At 46.2% G+C, this 23,074-nt stretch overlaps 1 long non-coding RNA gene across 3 annotated transcripts in view; it reads right to left on the bottom strand.

Moving 5' to 3' along the window:
- Positions 1–23,074, bottom strand: part of LOC103236838 (uncharacterized) — a 222,867-nt gene that overhangs the window by 53,152 nt on the left and 146,641 nt on the right. The window contains exon 4 of one of the 3 annotated variants that reach the window (XR_012093688.1): positions 4,587–7,281. The exons of the other annotated variants lie outside the window; for them this stretch is intronic. This is a non-coding gene — a long non-coding RNA (uncharacterized lncRNA). Of the gene's footprint in view, positions 1–4,586; positions 7,282–23,074 lie in introns of those variants that run through there. 3 annotated transcript variants of the gene reach the window in all.

Raw genomic sequence — 23,074 nt, 5'->3', positions numbered from 1 at the left:
TGACCTTGTGAAGGTTGAATTCTAGTGAAGACTGGCTTTGAACACAGAATCCACTTGGCAGCCATCCCCCGGGATAGCTCCCAGTGAGCCCCACGTCCTGGGGAGTTCATACTCCCATGGCGTTGCCTCCGCCATTGACACTGGGCTGGTCTATCAACCGATGAATGGACACATGAAGTGTGGCACATCCATACAATGGAGTAGCACTCAGCTACAAAAAGGAATGAAACCTGACACATGCAACAACATAGATGAACTTTTACAACATGATGCTAAGTCAAATGAGACAGGGACAAAAGGCCAAATACTGCAGGATTCCACCTCCATGAGGTAGCTAGAATAGGCAGGGTTCACGGAGATGAGAAGCAGGCCATAAGTTACCAGAGTTGGGGAGGTGAGGGGGATGAGAGTTGTTGCTTAGTGGGTACAGAGTTTCTGTATGGAGTGACAGAAAAGTTTTGGAAGCAGATGTGATGATGGTTGTACATTGTGAATATAATTAATGTCACTGAATTGCACATCTAAAATGATTAATATGGCATAGTTTGCTGTATATATTTTACCACAATAAAATAAACGTAAGTTTGAGACCAACCTGGGCAATATAGTGAGATCTCAATCTAATTATTTTTTAAGTAACTGGGCATGGTGGCACACACCTGTGGTCCCAGCTACTCAGGAGGCTGAGGTAGGAGGACCACTTGAGCCTGGGAGTTTGACGCTGCAGTGAGCCGTGATTGTGCCATTGCGCTCCAGCCTAGGTGACAGAGCAAGACCCTGTCTCAAAAGAAGGAAAAAAAGAAATATAGGCAGGGAAGGGAATACAAGCACAAGTAAAAGAGGTTAAAATGCTTACCTCTGCAGAGTGGGATTCAGGTGCAAAGGTATAAGGCAGAGATGGCTGTTGTTATTAGAAGTGTAGCGACTATCTGACTTTATGAATCTGCACATATGTCAGCCCAATAAAACAAAGAGGGAAAGGCTGTATTTCATAACTGATGCATTAACAAACACTAAAAAATAATTAGCATAAAATTGTGGTGAAACTAGAACACCAAAATCCTGCTAACAATAGAAATGTGTACAAGCCTCGTGGCTTCATTTCCAGAACATTTCAAGAGCCATTGAAATGCTGGGACCTTTTGACCAATTCTCGCACGCTAAAGCAAGGATCTGTGTGGGAAAACTATGACCCACAGACCAAATCCAGCCTACCACCTATTTTTGTATGGTACATAAGCAGGAATGGTTTTTACGATCTTTTAATTGTTGGAACAAAAACCCCAGAGAATAGCATTCCGTGATGCATAAACATGATAAGGTATTCAAAGTTTGGTGTCCATAAACAAAACTGTGTTCTCACACAGCCTTGTCCATGCATTTGTGCAGGGCCTATAGCTGCTTTTGTGCTACAAGGACATCTGCAATAGAGACCACATGGCCCATAAAACTAAAAATACTATTTGGTCCTTTGCAGAAATAGCCTGCCCATCCAGGTACAGAGGGAGGCAGCACAGTCAGGGAGGGCAACTCAAAGCCTGGACCCTCCGATGCCTGGTTATGTGACCTTGGGCAAGTTTCCCAACTTGTTTGTGACTTGGTTTTCTCATCTGTAAAATAAAGATATTATTAGTGCCAACCTTCTAGGGTTGTTGTGAAGATTCTGTGGATAAACCAGCCTCAATCAGAAGAGCATCTGCACTTGGTGTAAGTCAACTGCCAATGCTTCCCCAGAGAAATGCATCAGGAAGCAACAGGTATGTGCACAAAGGTTTGCACAGCTAGTGCTCCCTAAGGGATGCCCCTGACACCTGGGCATCCTTACCCACAGCTCGGGCCACAGCAGAGACCCAGGGTCAGACTGTGAATTCAAATATTTCTGCTATGCTGCAATCCCTAAAAATCATTGTGTTCTGCAAAATCATGGGAAATGACTCACAGGGCTATGAGAGAAATAGAGTTAGGGGCTTCATCAGCAACATGTTTTTTAAAAAAGATTAGAACCTAATAAAAATGATGGCACAGTTTTACATGTTAAATGTTTAAGAAATACGTAAATACTAAAATAAAGATGGTATTTTCCTTCAAAAAGACGAGGCTTGTTTGAGAAAGTGGGCATCAGGGTTGTAAGCTGGGTAATCTGGAATTAGGAGGAACATTCCAGCCCCAGAGGTTAGTGGATGTAACTCCTAACACACCCGGTGAATGGAGGGACAGACGATGCTAGGATTTGTGTGGGTGCAGTACGTATTCATAGGGTGTGTGCACGGATGTGGTTGTGTATTCCTTGGGTGTGTGCACAAGTGGGTTTGTGTATCCCTTGGGCGTTTGCACAAGTGGAGTTTTGTATTTTTAGGATGTGTGCAGAAGTAGGGTTGTGTATCCCTAGGGTATGTTTGCTGGTGTGGTTGTGTATCCCTAGGGTGTGTGCAGAAGTGGGGTTATGTATCTCTAGGGTGTGTGCAGAAGTGGGGTTATGTATCCCTAGGGTGTGTGCACTGGTGTGGTGTGTAACCCTAGGGTGTGTGCAGAAGTGGGGTTGTGTATCCCTAGGGTGTGTGCACTGGTGTGTTGTGTATCCCTAGGATGTGTGCACTGGTGTGGTGTGTATCCCTAGGGTGTGTGCAGAAGTGGAGTTATGTATCCCTGGGGTGTGTGCAGAAGTGGGGTTGTGTATCCCTAGGGTGTGTGCACTGGTAAGGCTGTGTATTCCTAGGGTGTGCACGTGTCCTTGTGTATTCCTAGGCTCAGGTTGGCCAGGCACTGTTCTCTATATTAACCTGGTATTTCTGAGGACAAAATTGTGCAGAGCAAATGTGAACCTTGAAACTCATGTCATGTCCAGACCTTTGTTCCCTAATCTAGCAATTGTGTTGGAGAAAACTCATGTTTTAAATCAAGCCATATAGCAGAACTGAATTTATCACATCCCTTGAGGACTCTGGACATGGTTGGGGAAGGGGAACTTTTAAGGAGGTGGCATTGCAGGCAGGGGACTCAGAACCTTGACTCATTCGCTGATGTGGATGTCAGTGGCGGCACCAGAAAGGGCTCTGCAAGGCCACGTGGCAGCAACTCCTTGCAGCTGCCCCACCCTCCAGGCTGTACATTCAGTGCTGAGCCTGATGACCCACACCAGGTATACAGCCTGCTGTGTACGAAGCCCTTACACACACACACAGGGCACCTCACAACAGGCTCACAGGGACAAAGTGCAGGCATCATGAATCCATATTTGACAGGGATGGAGAATGGGGATCAGAGAAGTTGATGACTTGCCCAAAGACACAGAGCCTGAAAATGGAGGAGGACACTTCCACATCCCAGGCCCTGGCTGACCTACCATCCGTCCTCTGACCCTGGAGGTCTTGGGATCCCCTCGCCAAACACGGGGGTAAACTCCAGGGGTCAGGATCAAGGCCGCACGTCCAGAGGCAAAGGCTGCAAGAGGAGGGGTGCAGGACACCCGGGCAAACTAATGGCACCTGCCTCAGATGGGTTCACCTCCAATCCTGACACCTGTTTCTCCTTTAAATGGAAAAAGGAGAAGCCTCCCTCTGCACTGCATCTTTAACAATTACAGCCAGCAAGGATGAGGAATGTTCCAGCACAGTCAGGACATGAACTGGTTTGTAGCAGGATTGCAGCATTTATTTCAATCCTGAGTCAGAAGGCCGAGCAAGTAGCTTGCATGATGTTTAAGGAGCTTAACTTTGACTGCGGCAGGCAATCACTTCTCTGATTAAAACAGGCCTGACACCCTACCCCCGCCACATCTGTCCTCAACTCTCAGGATCACCTGGGCTGGGTGTGCTCAGGGCCTCCGTGTGCCCAGAGAAGCCATGGCACTCACGTGTGGTCATGTCAGTGTTTAGTAAGTGCACCTCCTGCTCACATTTGCCCAGCAACTTCCCCTAACCCAATGGAAACAAGACACAGCCTGAAGAAAGCAGACCTGAAATAAGACCCCGCAACAGCTATTTCTCCTTCAGTGCTCTCCAGGCTGTATAGGACCAGTCAGTCACTGCACTACCCCCACATGGCCTTGGGGAACAAGCTTACCCTGCTGGAATATGCTTTAAGGACGTGGCCATGTGACACTCTTCTGGGCCAGTGGGCCTTCAGACACACACACATACACACACACACACACACAAACCTGGGAAGCAAAACTGCTTTGTTCAGGAAAGGCACAAATACATTTATAACCCAATTCCAATGTCAGCTACTTGGAGCATAAAATGAGGTCACATTCTCTAGCTTTTGGGATTACATCAACTCTCTCAAGGGAATCTTCCCACTAACTCCAAGAATCCTGCAGCCCAGTGGATGCTTTCCAAGTCCAAAGGGTCAAGTCCTAGTCACAGCACCTCATCTGAGGGTCTGTTGCAGTGGCCACTGCCACGAGGTGTCTATGTTAGGAAAGGTGGCCCACCGGCCAGGCATGGTCCCCCAAACTCATGGCCAGACAGCCTGCAGGCCTCAGCTGCCAGGCCAGGAACTGGCCTGTCTTATCTTCTCAGCTCCTCTCTGCCTCAGCTGGACCCACAATGTCGAGCCCCCTGGTGATGGGGCATGGCATGCAGACCACTCTTCTTAGGGACGCCCAGTCACAGCCCCATGCTATGTTCAGAAACCTACACTCAAGATCTCCAGCCAGGATGGGGCAGGAGCCAGGCTCCCCTCTCAGTTTCAAAGCCCTTCCCTCAGCACCCACCTTGTTTCTCCTGTGCAGAGATCAATGATGATTCTTTCAGGGGAAACCACAAACATTCCATATTAAGTTTGAAAACATGTAAGTTACAGCTGTGTAGTGGAGTGCACATTTTATTGTGACTCTATTGTGGGATCTGGCCAGCAACCCACAATGTAACGGGGCTCTCTCTTTGTTCCCAGGTGGATCAGCAGGTCAAGAAATAATGGACACACCCAAGATAGTGAAAGCTGGGTCCGGGGGGTCATTGCCTTCTCGTCCTGCAGTGCCAACAATGCACTGGATATGCTAGCATTTATTATTAAGTTTAGTGAGGGCCAGGCGCGGTGGCTCAAGCCCGTAATCCTAGCACTTTGGGAGGCCGAGACGGGTGGATCACAAGATCAGGAGATTGAGACCATCCTGGCTAACACGGTGAAACCCTGTCTCTGCTAAAAAATACAAAAAAACTAGCCAGGTGAGGTGGCAGGCGCCTGTAGTCCCAGCTACTCAGGAGGCTGAGGCAGGAGAATGGCATGAACCTGGGAGGCAGAGCTTGCAGTGAGCTGAGATCTGGCCACTGTACTCCAGCCTGGGCGACAGAGCGAGACTCCGTCTCAAAAAAAAAAAAAAAAAAAGTTTAGTGAGGACGTGGGTAGGTTAGTGAGGGATTTAGGGTCATTTGATTATGAGGTGAGATGGTCACATGGCAATGAAGTAATTCTTTAACATAACATCTGTATGCAGAAGTACAGTATACAGAGCTAAGAATTCACAATATAATGTGTGCATCAGTAATTTCTAACAGAGCCTTAGAACAGAAACACAGTATTTCCATAACCTATGATTAGCAAGATATTAATCAGCAGTAACAGTTGCAGCAAGAGCTGGTTACAAACAATCCATAGAAACAGGATGTGAAGCTAGACAACCGGTTAGACCAGAAATTCTCAGAAGGGAGTATGCCTTAACCCTAAAGAGGCCTAGAAGAGCTGTGGCAAGATGAGGGCATTTATAGCCCTATCTTACCCATATGGTCAGGGTCCCCCCCATGCATCCGTTTATAGGCTCTCCACAAGGGTCACATTCCATTCCCAGAGCTATGAACATCTGCTTTTCTGGGATAGGAATCTTGGTGATGTGAAACCTCCCTGACTGCACGTCCATTCATAGGCTCTCTGCAGGGGGAAGCACATCACGTGCTGTTGGCCCATTCTGGCAGTCCAACCTGACATTGTCTTTACACAATCCTGCATGCAATTTTGTATTTACAATAATCGGAGCATTTCATCTTTTATTCCACAGCAATAGTTTCAGGGGGTCTCCCTACATGAATCTTTGTAACTGCTGTGAGAATCTTGCTCCCAGCTGCACTCCATCTAATGCCTGTTAGAGGTGTGCACCGCATCAAGTAAGGCCAAGATCCTGCTCACCTGTGATCCAAAAAATATTTGCAAGGAGAATGGAGATCTGGATCAGCCTGCGTGATGGCTTCCCAAGCCTCAGAGGCAGAATTCAGTGGCCCAAACTCCAGGGCCAACTTACTACAGTGTGCATATATTTGCACACATGTATGTGCCGACTCATGCATTTGTGCATGCACACAGATATGCGTGTAGGCTATGTGCATACATATGTTCACACATACATACGGTGTGTACAATGTACTGCTCTGTGTGTGTGTATATGTATTATACCTGTTTTAGACATATATACTGGTTTGTATGTTTGTGTATATATACTGGTATATGTGTGTATACTATCGTGCATGTATGTGTGTATACATATACTGGTATGTATGCACGTATATATAGAGAGATATATGTGTGTTATGTGTGTACATATATCCATTTACCAGCATGTATGGTGTGTGTATATATTGGTATGGATATGTGTGTGTGTGTGCACACACATTTGCTGTTATGTATGCCTGTTTGTGCTTATAATGCATAGGCAGAATGTTTCTAGTGGACCACACAGGCTCTAGTTCTGTCCCAGCCCTCCCTTTTGCCCTACACTCTCAAAGCCTCTCTGAGCTTCCTTTACAGGTAAGCGTGCAAGTTCTGACCCGGCAGCGCCACCTCCTGGCCACCTTGGTATTTCTGGCAGAGCCTGGCCGCCAGCACTCAGAGGTAAAGATGAATAGGAGCCATATCGGGAGATGGGACACTGAATGAAGTCCCCAGGGTCACAGGGTTCTCAGACATCCCCAGCAGTTCATTTGCATCTCCAAAGATGGACTCCAAAGGACCAGGACCCGTAATAAGTCAAGGAGTCCTCAATCTTGAAGTGGGGAAGGCGTACAAGTCTGGGTGACCCCAGGAAGGGCAGGAGAACTTTCTGGGCATCTGGCTTTGTACTTCTGCTGTTTTCATGGGAGGCTGGCTCCAATCTCATGCTCACCCCCCATATCCAACCTCGTGGCCAGGCAGCGCCTCTAAAGTGGATGATGGCCCAGGATGAGGGAGAGTATCTCTTGCAGGGTGGAGAGAGAGGGTGGTGGGAGCAGTCCCAAGGGAGAGGACGCTCCAGAGGGTCCCGGGATGTGGTGCTCAGGACTCAGGAGAGACAGCTGGCCGCTGAAGAACCTAGAGTTGAAGAGAGTTTTCAGAGAATCAAGCCAGGGAACCAGGCTGTGTAAAGCCCCAGGACGCTCCAGATCCTCAGGGTGATTGGCTGGGGCAGGGGTGGGCTGATCTTGGGGGTCAGAGCTGGAAAGGAGTTGGAGCATCCTGGTTCCACCAACCTCCCTAAGTGGGAGTCTCTCTCAAGGCAACACCCCCACAGGGAGTCAGACCGTGAGCCCACACATTGCAGAGCTGCTTGCTTCCAACATGGGCTCTCTGCCTGTTACAAAGTCTTTCCTCACTTAAAGCTGGCATCTGCTCTCTTAGGATGTCCTCCCACTGGTCCTCAATCTGCTTTTGGGATCATCCTGGATAAGCCCACTTCTCTCCCAGAAGACAAGCTCCATCTATTTGAACACAGCCTTCTTGTTCTTGAAGACCAGTTCAGGCTCACATATTTCCCACCTCTCCCTCAAATTCTTCCCTCCTGGCTGGATGTCCCAAGACTTGGATCTTGTCACTGCCAATCTGGCAGTCTCAGGTCCCTAATCTGTAAAATAAAGAGGTTAGACTGGGTAGTTCTGAAAAGCTTTAACATCCACAGTTCTCTGAAAGTGCAAAAGTCATCTGGCAGACAGATTGGTAACACAAAGGGGGCTTGATCAAACAAGTAAATATTTTATCTAAATATGTAAATGTATAGCTACATATAGAAATATACCTGTACATGTGTATGCCTACATATACATCCACATATATGTGTGTTTAGCTACACTTACACAGACATACATTTCACTGAGGGGGTCTGGGAACAGCAACTCCCCCAGTAGCAATGAGCACAGCTCACACCCACATATTCTATTCTCCACAAAAGAAACTGAGGCTCCTTGAAAAAATGCTGACTTCAGGGATGGGACTGTGAAAGCACAAGTTGAAATCAGGGTTCTTTGTTTGTTGTGTTTTTTTGTTTTTTGTTTTTGTTTTTGTTTTATTGAGACAGGGTCCTGCTCTGTTACCAAGGCTGGAGTGCAGTGGTGTAATCCTAGCTCACTGCAGCCTGAATTCTTGGGCTCAAGTGATTCTCCCACCTCAGCCTCCTGAGTAGCTAGGACTGCAGGTGCATGCCCCCATGTCTGGCCATTTTTGTTGTTGCTGTTGTTGTAAAGACAAGGTCTTGTTATGTTGCCCAGGCTGAATTTGAAATCTTGGTCTCACATCTCAGCCTCCCAAAGCGTTGGGATTATAGGCATGAGCTACCACACCTGGCCTGAACCCAGGATATCAAGATGTCTTACTGAACCAGAAAGCAAGTGAACACTTAAAGAACAAGGGACCATGTCAGAAGGACACAGAAGCCAGCTTCAAGGGACTCCCTGTTTGCCAAATCTGAGACAATTTGAGCATCAAATAAATCATGAAAGTAATGGATTAAAACCCATTGACTTAAATAAGAAACACAAGTCTACAGTGATAAAAATGAATAAATTGAATGTCTGATGAGAAATGGAATATTCAGTTTCAATATACCACCTCACAAAATATTTATTCATTACAAGACGAAAAGAGTAACTTTACAGACTCTGGAAGACACTACTTTAAACAAATAATCAAAGTGAACATTACCATTCAAGACCAGTCTTGGCATCACAGCAAGACCCCACCTCAGAAAAAAGAGAAAGAAATAACTGGGTGTGATGATGGTGCATCTGTGGTCCCAGCCCCTCAGGAGGCAGAGGTAAGAGGATCACTTGAGCCCAGGAGGTTAAGACTACGGTGAGTCATGATTGTATCACTACACTACAGCTTAGGTGACAGAGCGAGATTCTATCTAAAAAAATAATAATAAAATTTAAAAAAAAAAAAAGAAAGAAAACAAAGAATGCTTACACAGGACAAACTGAAATCAAGCGCAGTGGAATCACACTTCTGCCATGTTCTTGCCATCAAATCCCAAGGGATCAGCACACACTCAAGTGAAGGGACAGTCCACAAGATAACTGGTCCTTCATCTTCAAAAGTGTCAAGGTTATGAGACTCACGTAAAGACTGAGCACAGCCTCAGACTGGAGACTGAGAGATGTGACAACCAAATGCCGCATGCCAGCTCAAACTGGATGATGCACTTACTGTGAAGAAACCACTGGGCATTGGGGAGACTGAGTGGCAGCGATGCACCGCATAACCTTCCCACTTGTGACTGAAGGTTGTTCAGACTGACCATGTAGGAGAAAGTCCTTCTTTGCAGGAAATACACAGGAGTATTGGGGGTGATGACATATTGAAGAGTAAGTGTTGATAACTTGCCCTCCGATGGTTCAGGAAACATACATTATTTGTGCTGCAGTTCAAGCTTTTCTGTAAGTTTGAGATTGTTTTAAATTTAAAGAAAATTATACACACAGCCACAAAACTATCTCTTGTAAATGCCTGAGAAGAGCAGGACTTTCTTCCTCCAATGAGCAGTTCTAACCAGGAAAAGCTCTCTAATCTGTGTGTACCTGTCGTCAGAATCTGACCCACAGAGTATGCTTCCCTGGCCCCGCCCCATCTTCCCTGAAATCCTAACAGGATGAATGTCAGGGAAACAGGACATCAGCACACCTGGCTGCCCAGCCCTGAAGAGCATCAGCACATAGGGTCATGTCTGGCTTTTATCGAGCACTCACTGTGTGGATGGGGTTTGATGTCAAGCTGACCAGGCATTGGATCTTGCTTCACATTCGCTGTGTGATCCTGGACCAGTCACTTCACCTCTCTGAGTCTCTGCTATCTGCTGGGTAAATTAAAAACAATAGTCTGTCTTGCCAGGTTATGGTGCGGATTACAGAGAATTGTGCAGGATGTCAGGTACAGTGATAGTTTCCAGACTTTAGGCCTTTGGGAAGTCAGCCTCAGAATCCTCTGGGAATCTCCTTATCAAATACAGATTCCTGCAACCTACTCCCAGAGTGATCCCAGCTCACCTGTCCTGTTTCAGCTCCAGCTGATTCACTTCCCCCGCTTCAGGTTTAGACCAAAGACTTCACAATTTCCCACATGCGCCATAGCACCTCTTGCTCGCATGCCTTTGTACACACAGTTCACCCTTCCGCAATGCCCTTCCCTCCTGGACTGGAAAACTCCTACTCCTCCTTCAAAACCCAGGCGAAATGTCTCCTGATTTTCGAAGCCTTTTCTGACCTCGCCCCATGCCCCAATTCCCATTACTCTCTTATTTGACCAGTTGTTACGACATAAGTATAATTACCTCCCATTTAGTGAATCTATTATATACCTACAATTTCACACGCAGTATATGTATTGTAAGCCAAGGACTAATCATTAGCCCTGTTGTCCTGTTTGCTCATGAAAAAGCTGAGCCTCTGAGAGTTTAAGTAGCTTGCCCTAGGTTTCGTAGCTGATACGGAACAGAGCCAGGGCCCCAGGCCGGAGTCTCTAGCTCCGGGTGTCACGGTTTTGGCTCTGCCTCCCGCGCAGCTCACGCGCTCTCAGATGCTGGGTTCCCATCAGCCAGCACAGCCCCTGATGCACAAGCATCAGGGAGCCGTGTCAGTCGGTCCCTATCTCCCAGGTCCACACTTCCTTCAGTCACACCAGGCTCTCTCTGGGCAGGCTGAGAGGATGGAGCTAGGAGCCTCTGAGGCTGGTAAGCCCGGTGCCTTTGGGAAATGACCAAGACTAAGGGTGGGTTAACCAAGCTGGACTCTCACGAGGAGGACGTTGGCCTTCCGCGGGATGCAGCACTGACGTCTGCCACCAGGGAGCGCTGCTGCATTATTTCAGGAGCTGCTTCTGCCCAGCGAAGGACGGGAGCGTTTTCCACTGGGTGTGTGTCTGGGGCTGTGATTGTCAGAACCCTCCAACTTCAGAATTCACAGACTGAAGAATTCATGCTCACATGACCGAAAAAAATATGTGGAGCATGAAATTTTTACTCAAGAAGTAGGGCACCTCTCTCTCTCCCTGGGGAAAAGCGTCGTCCCTACTTTCCTAGGAGTTAAATTGCTAAGGCTCTCAGGAGACTCCACGCGGCTGTGCGCTCTGCTCTCTTGTTAGAAAAGATGCCAAAATGGTAGCATTTGACCAGAAACAACCGAGCTCCACAACGGAGTGTCGCTAGTGTGCCAGGCCCTGTGCAAAAGACCCCAGTGTCTAGCTTTGCAGAAGTAACTTCAGGTCCTTCAGCAAGCTCTAGCTACAGCTGTTAAATCTTACTGATTGACATATTCTATGACTATAGCGCCATTTTCTCCAGCCCAAATTTAGCACATATGACGCGACAAAGCATCCCAGAGGTAAACTGCTTTCTAGGAAGTGTAGCTCAGGCACCTACATGTTGGCATTTTAGGGATAACGGCTTATGGGACCTACCAGCATAGTATTTGAAAATAGACCTGTCTGGAAAGCCCAGGTCAGAGGCTGCCAAGAGCAGGGCAGGGTAGGCCCCAGACCACATAGCTCACTTGCAGGGGGTCCTGGGGTCTCTTCACTGACCCTTCTCCAGGAAGCTTCTACCAGGGGTCACAGCAAAGCCCCTCTTCTGTCTGGCATTCCACCCCAGGCCTTCTCCTTTTCTCTCTCTGCACCTTCTCCTGGGAAATCTCATCCAAATCCATGGCCCTAAGTATCTATTAAAGATGCCCCTAAGACACCATTACTGAACATACAGACCAAAAATAAATCTGATAAGATTGCTGCGGTGATGACACAAATCTACACATGACAAAATTGTATAGACCCAAACCACACACCACACACACACACACATACACGCGCACACACAGTAAACCCAAAAGTACACTCAAAGTGGGGCCTTGTAGGTCACAGGTAGACAAGAAACAAAAGGTTGCATTCTTTGAGGTCTTCGATCAGCCTTTCACTGAATACACAATTTACATGTGAGAGGGGGTTGAATAATAGTCACTTATGCCTTGAACTGACTCAGTGAATCTGCGTTTTTACAAAAGCAATAAGGCAGAGGAAGCAATTAGATACGCATTTGTCTCAGGTGAGCAGAGGGATGACTTTGAGATCTGTCTGTCCTTTGTCCCACACCTGTGAACATAAACTATCAATTTTCATTGCCAGGGTGAAATTCAACAGAACTGTTTTCAGGTAAAGATCCTGTGATCCACAAGGAATTTCCTTGTGGGCAAATCGTGACGGAGGAACGTAGCTTTTAAAAAAATCTTTGTAGCTATCTTATTTGGGACTAAAATGGGAGGCAGGTTTGCCTGACTCCGTTCCTAGCTTAGCCTTTCCCCTTGGCTTAGTGATCGTGGGGGGTCCTGAGATTTATTTTTTTATTTTCCTTTCACAACACACACACACACACACGAGGTATTAAGCTGGTAAAACATGGATATTGTGCAGGAGTCCTGACGTTCACCTTGATTGGACTTCTTGGACCATATGCCCAACCCCAAAGCAGTGACCATGCAGGAGAAATGGAACAGATCAATCAGTGAGGGCCCTTCCAGCTGGGAGTGGAGCAGGCTCCCCTCAGGCACAGAGATATCCTGGCTGGGATGGAGGAAGTGGGAAACAAATACCAGGGGACAACCAGCCATGCCTGCCTCTCACCCTAATCTGCATTTGAAGCTGACCTTTTCCTCTGGTCTCCAAAGCTGAACACTGGATGTCCATCACTAGACATTTCTTCAGTGCTGCACAAGCATTCACATTCAACAAGTCTAGAAATGAACTCTTGCCCTCAAGCTCACTCCCCCTCCTTCCAGATTTTCTGTCCTGGTTGATAATCCCACTCACCATCCTAGTTCCCTCCGAAGAAACACCCAGTATTACCAGTTTCCTTTTTTTTTTTTTTTTTTTTTGAGATGGAGTCTTGCTCTGTCACCCAGGCTAGAGTGCAGTGGCACAATCTCTGCTAATTACAACCTCCACCTACTGGGCTCACGCCATTCTCTGGCCTCAGCCTCCCAAGTAGCTGGGATTACCACCTAATCCATGTACTCTCAGAGAGTTGGTGACAGGGTGTGGAGAGCGAGGTGGAGGCACACCGGGCTCCACGCTTTCCTGAGTCTTACTGAGGAGCAGGCCCTGGAGACTCGCCTTAGAGGTAGAAGCAGGGATGGGCTGATGGATTGGGTGGACATAAGGGAAAAGAGGGAATCAAAAACAACACCTATATACGAGGGCTGGTGATGCACACACCTATCATTTCAGCTACTCAAGAGGCAGAGGCAGAAGGATTGCTTAAACTCAGTAGTTCAAGACCAGTCTGGGAAACAAAACAAGATTCTGTCTCAAAAAATATATATATATTTTAATACCTGGAATTTTTCCCATAGATATCATAGATATTTGTGAAATGTTTATTAAAGCATTTTTATAATAAAAACTAAATACTAGCCAGTGAAGATGTGGTTAAATAATGATGGTGCACCAAACACTACACAAGCATTAAAATACATTCTTTAAGAACTACTGTGGGACACTCTAGAGTGGCCTCCAATGACACTGGCCTTTTGGAGTTGATACCTTCATGTAAAGGTGAGGGATGTCACTTCTAAGACCAGGATACAAACTGTGGCTTCCATCTTGCTCTCTCTCTTGACTGTGTCCATGCTCACTCTGAGGGTGGCCCTGCAGAGAGGTTCGAGTGGCAAGAAACTGATGTCTATGGCCAGCAGCCCTTGGGGCCCTGCAACCTGCAGACTGCCACTTGAGTTAGTATGCAGTGGATGCTTCTCTGGCTTCCCCCTCATTGTGGCCAGTGAGAGACCCTGAGCTGGGGGACTCAGCTAAGTCCACCATGTTACTGCCGTGAGGATGACGGTACCCAGGCAGCCCTTCAAGTGATCCCTTTCACTTTGTTAGGCCGTGCTCCTTTTGTAGGTCATTAAAAAAAAATTGACAAATCAATGCTTTAAAATTTAAAATAAAACTATTTCATTCAAATAGTCTCCAATTGTACAATGCCTTGTTGTCCTAAAGGGGGACAGTTGGAGATATTTGGAGTTTCAAACCTGATGAATGAGATGCAGGGAAGAGTAACTGGATGGAAATGGATCAGCAAGCATGGCGCCTGTGGGAGCTCATAAGGCACCGGTAGTTTCTCCCAGGTGTTTGGCCACTAACTCATCACCAGGGCACACTAGCACATGCTGAGGAGTAAACCAAGTCCTGGGTGTTGAGTCCTTTTCTTCTCCTGGCTATTGGTGGTCATTGTCTTCTCTTCTGAACTAGTATCTTATGACAGGGATTGAGAAAGAGCAACTTAATAATCATTTTTACTTTCTTCCTTATCAACCAAACCCAGATTTAATTCAAGGAAGCAATGTGTCCTACTAAAGAGCTACATTTTCCAGCCACAGTGCTGTGTGGTCCTGTGACAGTTTTTAAAAGAACATTAAATGGAAGATCTTGTGTGAAACTTCTAGGAAATCTCCTTCTGCCCTTTAATGTTTATTTTCTTTCTTCCTGGAACAGGGGTAGATGGCTGGAGCTCCAGCAGCCATCCTGTGACTACAAAGGACAAAAAAAAAACCCATGCTAGGGATGGCTGTAAGGAAGGACAGAGGGAGAATAGGTCTTTGACCAGCTGCCAAATCCATTATGGACTGCCCTTTACTGGACTTCTTTGGCCTAAGATAAACATACATCCCAGTCTTCTCTAAGCAACTATTATTTATATTATCTGTATATATAAACAACACTACATTAAGGAGACATCAAGATGAAAATAGCATATTAAATAGAAAAAGGGGAGATTACAAACCCCAGACGTTGTGCCTCAATCTTGGAGCCATCATCTGTAACTGCCTCTTCCACTAACTCCTTTGGCTTCAAGTTAGCTTCCAGGATGTCTCTTTCCCTCACACCTCACAGGTAGGGCTAGGAGCCTAAAAGGGACTTTCAAAGGGAGTCCTTGAACACTCCCCAGCGTATTCGGGAGCCAGGATGCAGCCACTTGCTTGAGCCAGTGGTGTGCCTCTCTCCCCACAATATGTTCAATGGGTGGGTAGCATGAAATCAGTCATGGTGGTAGCATTTGTGCCACAGCAATGGAAAATTCTTCACATCAAGGCTAGTTCCTGGGAGAACTATTCATAAACATTTACCAGCATACCATCAGCTGCTCCTCTCCATAGATCACCAATATGACCATAAATGGTCTTTGGAAACAGTACTCAGATAGTGGCTTCCGCACTTGACCATGCAACAAAATCTGAGGAGCTGTTTGAAGACAGCATCCTCAATCCTGCCCCTAGTAGTTGTGAACCAGCATGCTCCATCCATGCACCACAGGCAATGACAAAAATGGGGATCATTTCTACTAAATCAAAAGCAGCATACATAGCAAAAAATGCTCCTCTAGGAGTTTATCCCAGTGGACACAAGAAAGTGCCATTTTATTTGTTTTCAGTGATTTGGGAAAATGCGAACTATTTTCACACTGGCCTAATCCCAAACCTTGTCACAAACAAAGCTCTGCAGTAGCAAAGTCATAGTAGGATAAGTGGATGGCTAGATGAATGGATGGGTAGTTGGGTGGATGGTTGGATAGATGGACAGATGGACAAGTGGGTGGGTGGGTGGAAGGATGGATGGATAGATGGATGGATGGATGGATGAGTGGATGGATGAATGGGTAGATGGGTGGATAGATGGATGGATGGATAGGTGGATGATTGAATGGGTGGATGTGTGCTTGAGGGGATGAATAGGTGGAAGAAACTTTGAATAATGCTGCAGTGCCTTGGAGGAGTTATATAGCATCACCAAACTCTCCACCTATTATGATAATTACACCTTCCTGAGCTCTTCTAGGAGTAGACAAGGCTCCTTCCATTTGACTAAGATGAGATATATCTAGGGAAATTCTTACTCAAGCTATCAAAGCATGAAAAGTTGAAATAGATTTTTCTGCAAAAACGTGATGGAAGAGAAAGACCCCATTAGTTCAGATTAGACCAAATAAAAGCTGTATTTCCTTCACGTGTCTCAGCTGTACTCTGAGTACACACAGAAGTTTCATCTGGGACCCAGGACCTTGGACTTCCCTTGGGAACTGGTTCCATCCAGCAGCCACATATACCATAGATTTGATCCTCCTCTTTATCTCACAGACCCTGCACAGGATAAAAGTGTTCACGGGAATTCAAAGGATAGAACAATCAAACAGAAGAAATAGGCCTCATCTTTCATGGAAGAGGTGACTTTAAAGGATGGTATCAGTGTCCAGGAAGAGGGAACCACTAGGGGACATTGAGGATCCTGGCCCAGATGAGGTAAATAATGTTATTTGGGGCTAGCCTGGTACGGGCGTAATTTGTGTAAAATAATGTTGTCGTTTAACTTGCATAATCTCCCCCAACCCCAAAACATAGACTCTTAGACTCCTAGAATTTCAGGTTTAGATATTTTATTTTAGCATTGTCATGGACAAATTGCATGTTGTATAGCTGGGCCGGCCATGCAGGGGCCGAGAGGCTGTCACATGGCCAGGGTCACACAGCCAGTCAGTGATGGAGCCAGGCTGGCCCTCAGGTGTCTTGAGGCCTCCTTGGCTCAGGTTTCTTTCCTCTGTCTAACAGCAGTGGCCTCATGCCTGTTCTTCTCTCTGTGAGGTGTCAGCTTCAAACTCTACCCTGTGAGGACCTTGAATGACTTGAATGTGAGTGAACTTGCAGTGAATTTGGTCTGTACGCCGAGGTCTGTGGCTCAGCCTACCCATGGCCTGTCTCTGCCTATTCTATCCTTTTGTCTCTAGAGGGGACGGCGGTGCACTTTCCCTATATAGTAATTTTCATGTCTCTGATGATTGTGGTGTCTAATGGATTTCATAGTGATAAACTGGAGCCACATACTGGGGTTTGTCCTATGCTCAGATGGAGAGTAATTTGTGGGCTATTATAAGACCCTGTCCGCTCCACATGACTCCTAGGAGTTGTCAAGATTGTACTGTAGGAAGGATTGCTGAGGTCTTGTGGATAATGCTTGGGAAGGAAGTGACAGGCTGACTCGTCACACAGGATGCATATCTGTGACTTAGCAGGGTGGAGCATGCACACGGTGGTGTGGAGGACAAAGAGTTCACAGCTGTGTGAGGCTGGGTGTTGGGCTGGGGTTGCTGGCACCGAATAAATGCCTGCTGGCCTCCTCACACTGCAGGCAGGTGTACCTAGGCTGGTGGTGGAGCTGGACGCAATGCCATCCCAAGAGGAGGACCGGGCCTCCTAGGAACGCTGCAGAAGATCCCCAAGGGGCATGGCTAGCGAGAGGCCAGCCTGAAAACACTCTTGTAAGTTTCTAAAGTTTTGTTTTGGGCTGGTCTTGCTCAGGATCTCTGAGAAGAGTGTAGGAATATTGGGCTGCCCTCTCCTGCCCATCAAAATGCTTCATGCCATGGCAGAAGAAGGACAGGTTTGGGGTCAAATCTGGGTGGATATCTCTTCCCTTCTGTCTCATTTTCTTATTTGGAAAATTTACTTACTCACTTATGCCTCAGTTTTACCATCTGTAACATGAGGAAAATAATACTTACCTCAATTGCTTTGTAGGGTTTTATAAAGATAAAATGAAATGCATGATCTTCTTAGGGTCAGAAAGTCTGAATTATTTTTAGCATTTAACATGCTGACTGACACAAAATGGGCATGTAACATTTATTGGCTAAAACTCTGTGAACTGTAAGGAATGTTACACACATGGTAATTATCAGTGATAATTCAGCTAATGGTATTTGACCACAGACTTCTTGCCTAGGCACAGGGAAAGAGGAGGAAGAACCTGGCGAAAAAGGAGATAAAAAGAGGATCTTTGCTCTGTTTTTCCTAGGGCACCGAGAGTTTCTCATGGTGCCCCAGGTACCACACATGACTTTGGAGATGGGAGTAGGAGATGAAGGAGGCCAGACACAGGACCCTTTGGCGGGTATTGGGGCCCTGGATCTTTAATCACTTATGAAGGCCTGAAAGGTATAGAGTGTTTTCTCATTCCTCAGGGGCTACAAAAAGATGCAGGGCACACTGTGTGGCCCCCAGGAAGAATGCGGCATGGTGGTCTTCCATTCAAGCCAAGTCCACAAATAACTATCAGATAAGGTTGGAAGCAGAAAGCAGAAAGCACCCAGAGAGGAACAAGGAAAGGGCCGTGGAGCTCAGGAAATCAATCAGAACCAGGATGGAGCGGAGGTGTCTCCATCTCTGAGATATTACAATATTCCTGTTAATCTGCCTGATAGAATTAAACTATAATTGTTGGAGGGGAAAGAGGTCAAAGAGATGAATTTAGCACAGCCACCATGGGCCATCTGTGAGCAGTGCTGGGCCCAGGATAGTGGAAATACAGAAATAGAGAAGACACAGGCCTTACCCTCAGGGAACTTAAAACAGTAAGCTATAAAAAGGCAGGGTGAAAGTCATATTCCTTATAGAGATATGATGGGAGCCAAGAGTGACTAGGCTCACCAAAGAGGTGGAATTTGGATGGAGCTTGAAGGATCTGTAGAGTTTCAGTTGGAGACAGATTAGAAGTGAGAAAACGCACTGAGGTGTGGAAGCCCATGGGTTCTTCAGGGAATAAGAGGATATGAATGGAGTGTGGAGGGCTGATAAAGGGATTGTGAGGGAGAGTTGGGAAGGAGGAACAGGGCCAGAGTGTTCGTTGTCACATCAGGAGTTCATTCTGGGAGCAGAGGTGGGCCTTGTTGCTTTCCCTCCAGTCACTGGATTTACAGAGAAGGGAACAGAGGCTGTGAGGCCGAGCCTGGTGCTTGACTTCAGTCCTGCTCCTCCCCACCTTCCAGGCTCCCTCTGGCTCGGTGCTCACCTGTGGCAGCCATAGGGGACCTGCCCTCCCCATGGGTGCCCAGACCTCGGGAATGTGGCTGAGGTTGGCAGGTTTGCTGTGTGGGTCTGAGCACAAACATGTGGAGAAATTGAGAAGCTCGAAGCAGAACAGCTAATCCCTAATGTCCATCAAGTGGGTTCTGTATGTTTAATGAGTAGGGATAACATACACATTTTGGACTTTACTGGAATGCATGACCTCGTCTGATTTTGCCTTTCCTCTGTCCCACCTGGTGGGTCTGGGACTCACTGACCCTTTGGAGGAGGTGAAGAGAACAATGAGGGAGCTCACCTGGTTGAATTCCTGAGGTCTTTCCTAGGGACCTTCCGTTTTGTGATGGGGAAGTAGAGTGGCTGGGAGGACATCAGTGTGGCAAATGGATTGCCTTCAGGAATGACACAGGAGGAAGGTGGCTGTGGCTGAGGGCGAGGAACAAAGAATGGGAAGTATCCCCATCTCTACTAAAAATACAAAAATTAGCCCTGAGTGGTGGTGGGTGCCTGTAATCCCAGCTACTCAGGAGGATGAGGCAGGAGAATGGCTTGAACCCGTGAAGTAGTGTTGCAGTGAGCCGAGATCACACTACTACACTCCAGCCTGGGTGACAGAGCGAGATTCCATCTCAAAAAAAAAAAAAAAAAAAAAAAGGAAAGGAAAGTGTGTGCTGGCATCACTTATTTTTTCCTTTTCTAAAAAACAAATTTTAAAATTATCATTTTAGCTCGTTGAGTTTCTTTCATCAGTTTTTTGTAATAAATCAGATGTCCCTGGGCTGTGCTGACCAGTAGATGTTGGAGTGTTCGACTGCAGAGCACTTTCCCTCTGGGAAATGCTGGAAGGGGAGGCCTTGTGTCAAGAAAGCCATTAACACACACTGTGTAGCCGCTGATGTGCACGCTGTGGAGAGAGGTCACTGGGGCCAGAGAGGGCAGGCAGCCGTCCAAGGCCCTCAGCCAGAACTGCGCTGGGGCAAGGTCACCGAGCCTTGGAATGTCAAAGAGCAGATGACAGCTGAAAGTAATTGATGAACCAGGGACTGTAGAAAGAGTTATTTTAAGTAAAGCCTTTGTGAGATACTTAAAGAATTTAGGAACCCAAGCTGATGGTGCTTGGGCTGGATCCCCGGTCCGGTACCAAGCATATGGACTTTAAATTGTTCACTCCAGACCTCAAAAGCTGCCCCTACTTCCCTCAGCCCCAGTCAATTCTGAGGTAACAAAGAAACAAAAGTCGTTTTTTTGTTTATAAGAAAGTTTTTAAAATCAGCTAAATGGAGGTCTACTCTACAGATAATAAAATCCACCAGTTTTGAGTGTTCAGTTCAGTGGGTGTTGTCAATCCTGCAAGTGTCCCTATGGCTGTAATAGAGCAGAGTGCCATCATTCAGAATGGCAATTTGTTATCAGTTCACCTAGTGATAGGCACGAGGGCGTTTTCCAGCTTTGGGTTATCATGAATATAGCTGCTATAATCATTTTACTGCATGTCTTTGTGTAGACATATGTTTTAATTTTTTGACATTAGGACATACCTAGGAGTGGGATTGCTGTATTGTATACTAAGTGTATGGTGTATGTTTGACTTTTAACAGTATGCTGCCATGCTGTTTGCTAAAGTGGCTGTATCATTTCTCGTTTCCACTGACAATATATGAGAGTTCCAGTTTCTTCAGATCCTCATCAGGGCTTGGTATTATCAGCCATTTTAGTGCGTGTGTAATGGAATCTCATTGTGGTTTAATTTCATTTACCTGACAACTAATGATGTTCAGCATCTTTTCACGTGCTTATTGGCTATTGTATATCTTCTTTGATCTATGTGCCTATATTTATGCCATGTAAGTTGTTTTTTAGATCATGAAATGCATTATGAGAGTAAAGATTCTGAGTGTTGAATATCTCTCACCAGAAGGGACTGTTTAAGAGAAATTGAATACTTAAGTAACTAGAATCAGAAACAATGTTTTGAAAGATGTACTCTGTGGAATAATATTGCACCTATTCGTAGAAGCTGGGATAAGTGTTCCACACAGAAAAAAATTAAAGGATCCCACCACAATTTACTTTAAAAAAAATTCTGCTAGAGAGTTTTAAAGAGATGGCCTCATATCATCTTATTGCGGAATGATTGATTTGATGTAAATGAATACTGGAGCTTAAAGAAGTGGGCCGGGCGCGGTGGGTCACACTTGTAATCCCAACACTTTGGGAGGCTGAGGCAGGCGGATCACCTGAGGTCAGGAGTTTGAGACCAGCCTGGCCAACATGGTGAAACCCTATCTCTACCAAAAATACAAAGATTAGCCAGGCGTGGTTGTAGGCGCCTGTAATCCCAGCTACTCGGGAGGCTGAGGCAGGAGATTCGCTTGAACCTGAGAGGTGGAGGTTGCCGTGAACCAAGATCGCACCATTGCACTCCAGCGTGGGTGCCTGGGCAACAAGAGTGAAACTCCATCTCCAAAAAAAAAAAAAGAAGTGGCACTCTGGTTGATAGATGGTGTCCTTTATGGAGCTCAAATCACTCCCCAATTTTACAGAGGGGAGGGAGGTGCCTAAGATGATGAAGGAAGTCTGGGGCAGAACTGATGTAGGCACCCTGTGGCTCTCCAGAGGTTTTTCAGGAGACTGCCTAACCTCCATGGCAGTTTTATCTTTGAAATTCTTGACAGTTGTTAACAAGTTTTCAAAAAAATAATTTATACTCTAATGTTTGCATCTGATAGCAGGGAGGTGATCTCACCAAAACATTTTTTTTGACAGAGTTCCGCACTTGTTGCCCAGGCTGGAATGCAATGGCATGATCTTGGCTCACTGCAACCTCTGCCTCCCAGGTTCAAGGGATTCTCCTGCCTCAGCCTCCTGAGTAGCTGGGATTACAGGCACCTGCCACCACGCCCAGCTAATTTTGTATTTTTAGTAGAGACGGGATTTCTCCATGTTGGTCAGGCTGGTCTCGAACTCTCGATATCAGGTGATTCACCCGCCTCAACCTCCCAAAGTGCTCGGATTACAGGTGTGAGCCACTGCCCCCGGCCAACTTTTTGAACTCTTGATAAGCAGCACCCTGGGGGTGCAAGGTTATCTGACTTATTTGCATGCCTATTGGTAGCACACTAGGCATTGAGGGACTTATGAACTGGAATTTATAAAAAGTGGTAAACAGGATTCCTCCAGTGATCTGACTCTAAAGTTTAGTTGTTTATAATGCCTTGTTTTGACGAAGAAATATGTGTAGACGTGAATTAATAGAATGACCAATGCATCACTACAATCTCCCTAACCACTGATGTATTTATAGGTTCAGACATTCACAGAAATGGCAGGAGAAAAGCTGTTCTAGCATCTCCTACAAAAACAAAGCAAGTAATTGTGGCAGCCCAATCAACTTATTTAATGAGTATTTATTGAGTGTCAATTATTTGCCAGCTCTGGGATGATGAAGAAAAAAATTAGCACATCAGGCCAGGAGTGGTGGCTCATGCCTATAATCCCAGCATTTTGGGAGGCTGAGGCAGGCAGATCATGAGGTCAAGAGATCAAGACCATCCTGGCCAACATGGTGAAACCCCTTTTCTACTAAAATACAAAAAATGAGCCGGTCGTGGTGGTGCGTGCCTGTAGTCCCAGCTACTGTGGCAGGAGGCAGGGGAATCACTTGAACCTGGGAGGCGGAGGTTGCAGTGAGCCGAGATTACACCACTGCACTCCAGCCTGGCAATAGAGCAAGACTCCATCTCAAATAATAATAATAATAATAATAATTAGCACATCAGTGGGTTCCAGGATGTTAGAAGTCAGACTTCAGCACATGTGTGTATATGCCTGTGCTGCCTTCAATTAAATGTCAATCAAAGCAACATCATTAACTGTAAACCAACAAATTAGCTTTAAACACATTAAGCTATGATGATGCCATCCACTCATGGGCTGAGCAGTCCCTGTAAGTTTCACATGCTTCCTGTCTAACATATGAGATAAGGACTGCAGGAGATATTAGA

This window comes from Chlorocebus sabaeus, chromosome 8 (genome assembly GCF_047675955.1).
Source record: "Chlorocebus sabaeus isolate Y175 chromosome 8, mChlSab1.0.hap1, whole genome shotgun sequence".
In the NCBI taxonomy this organism is placed as follows: domain Eukaryota; kingdom Metazoa; phylum Chordata; class Mammalia; order Primates; family Cercopithecidae; genus Chlorocebus; species Chlorocebus sabaeus.
Note: the sequence above shows the minus strand (reverse complement) of the source record. Positions and strands in the feature narration are given on the sequence as shown.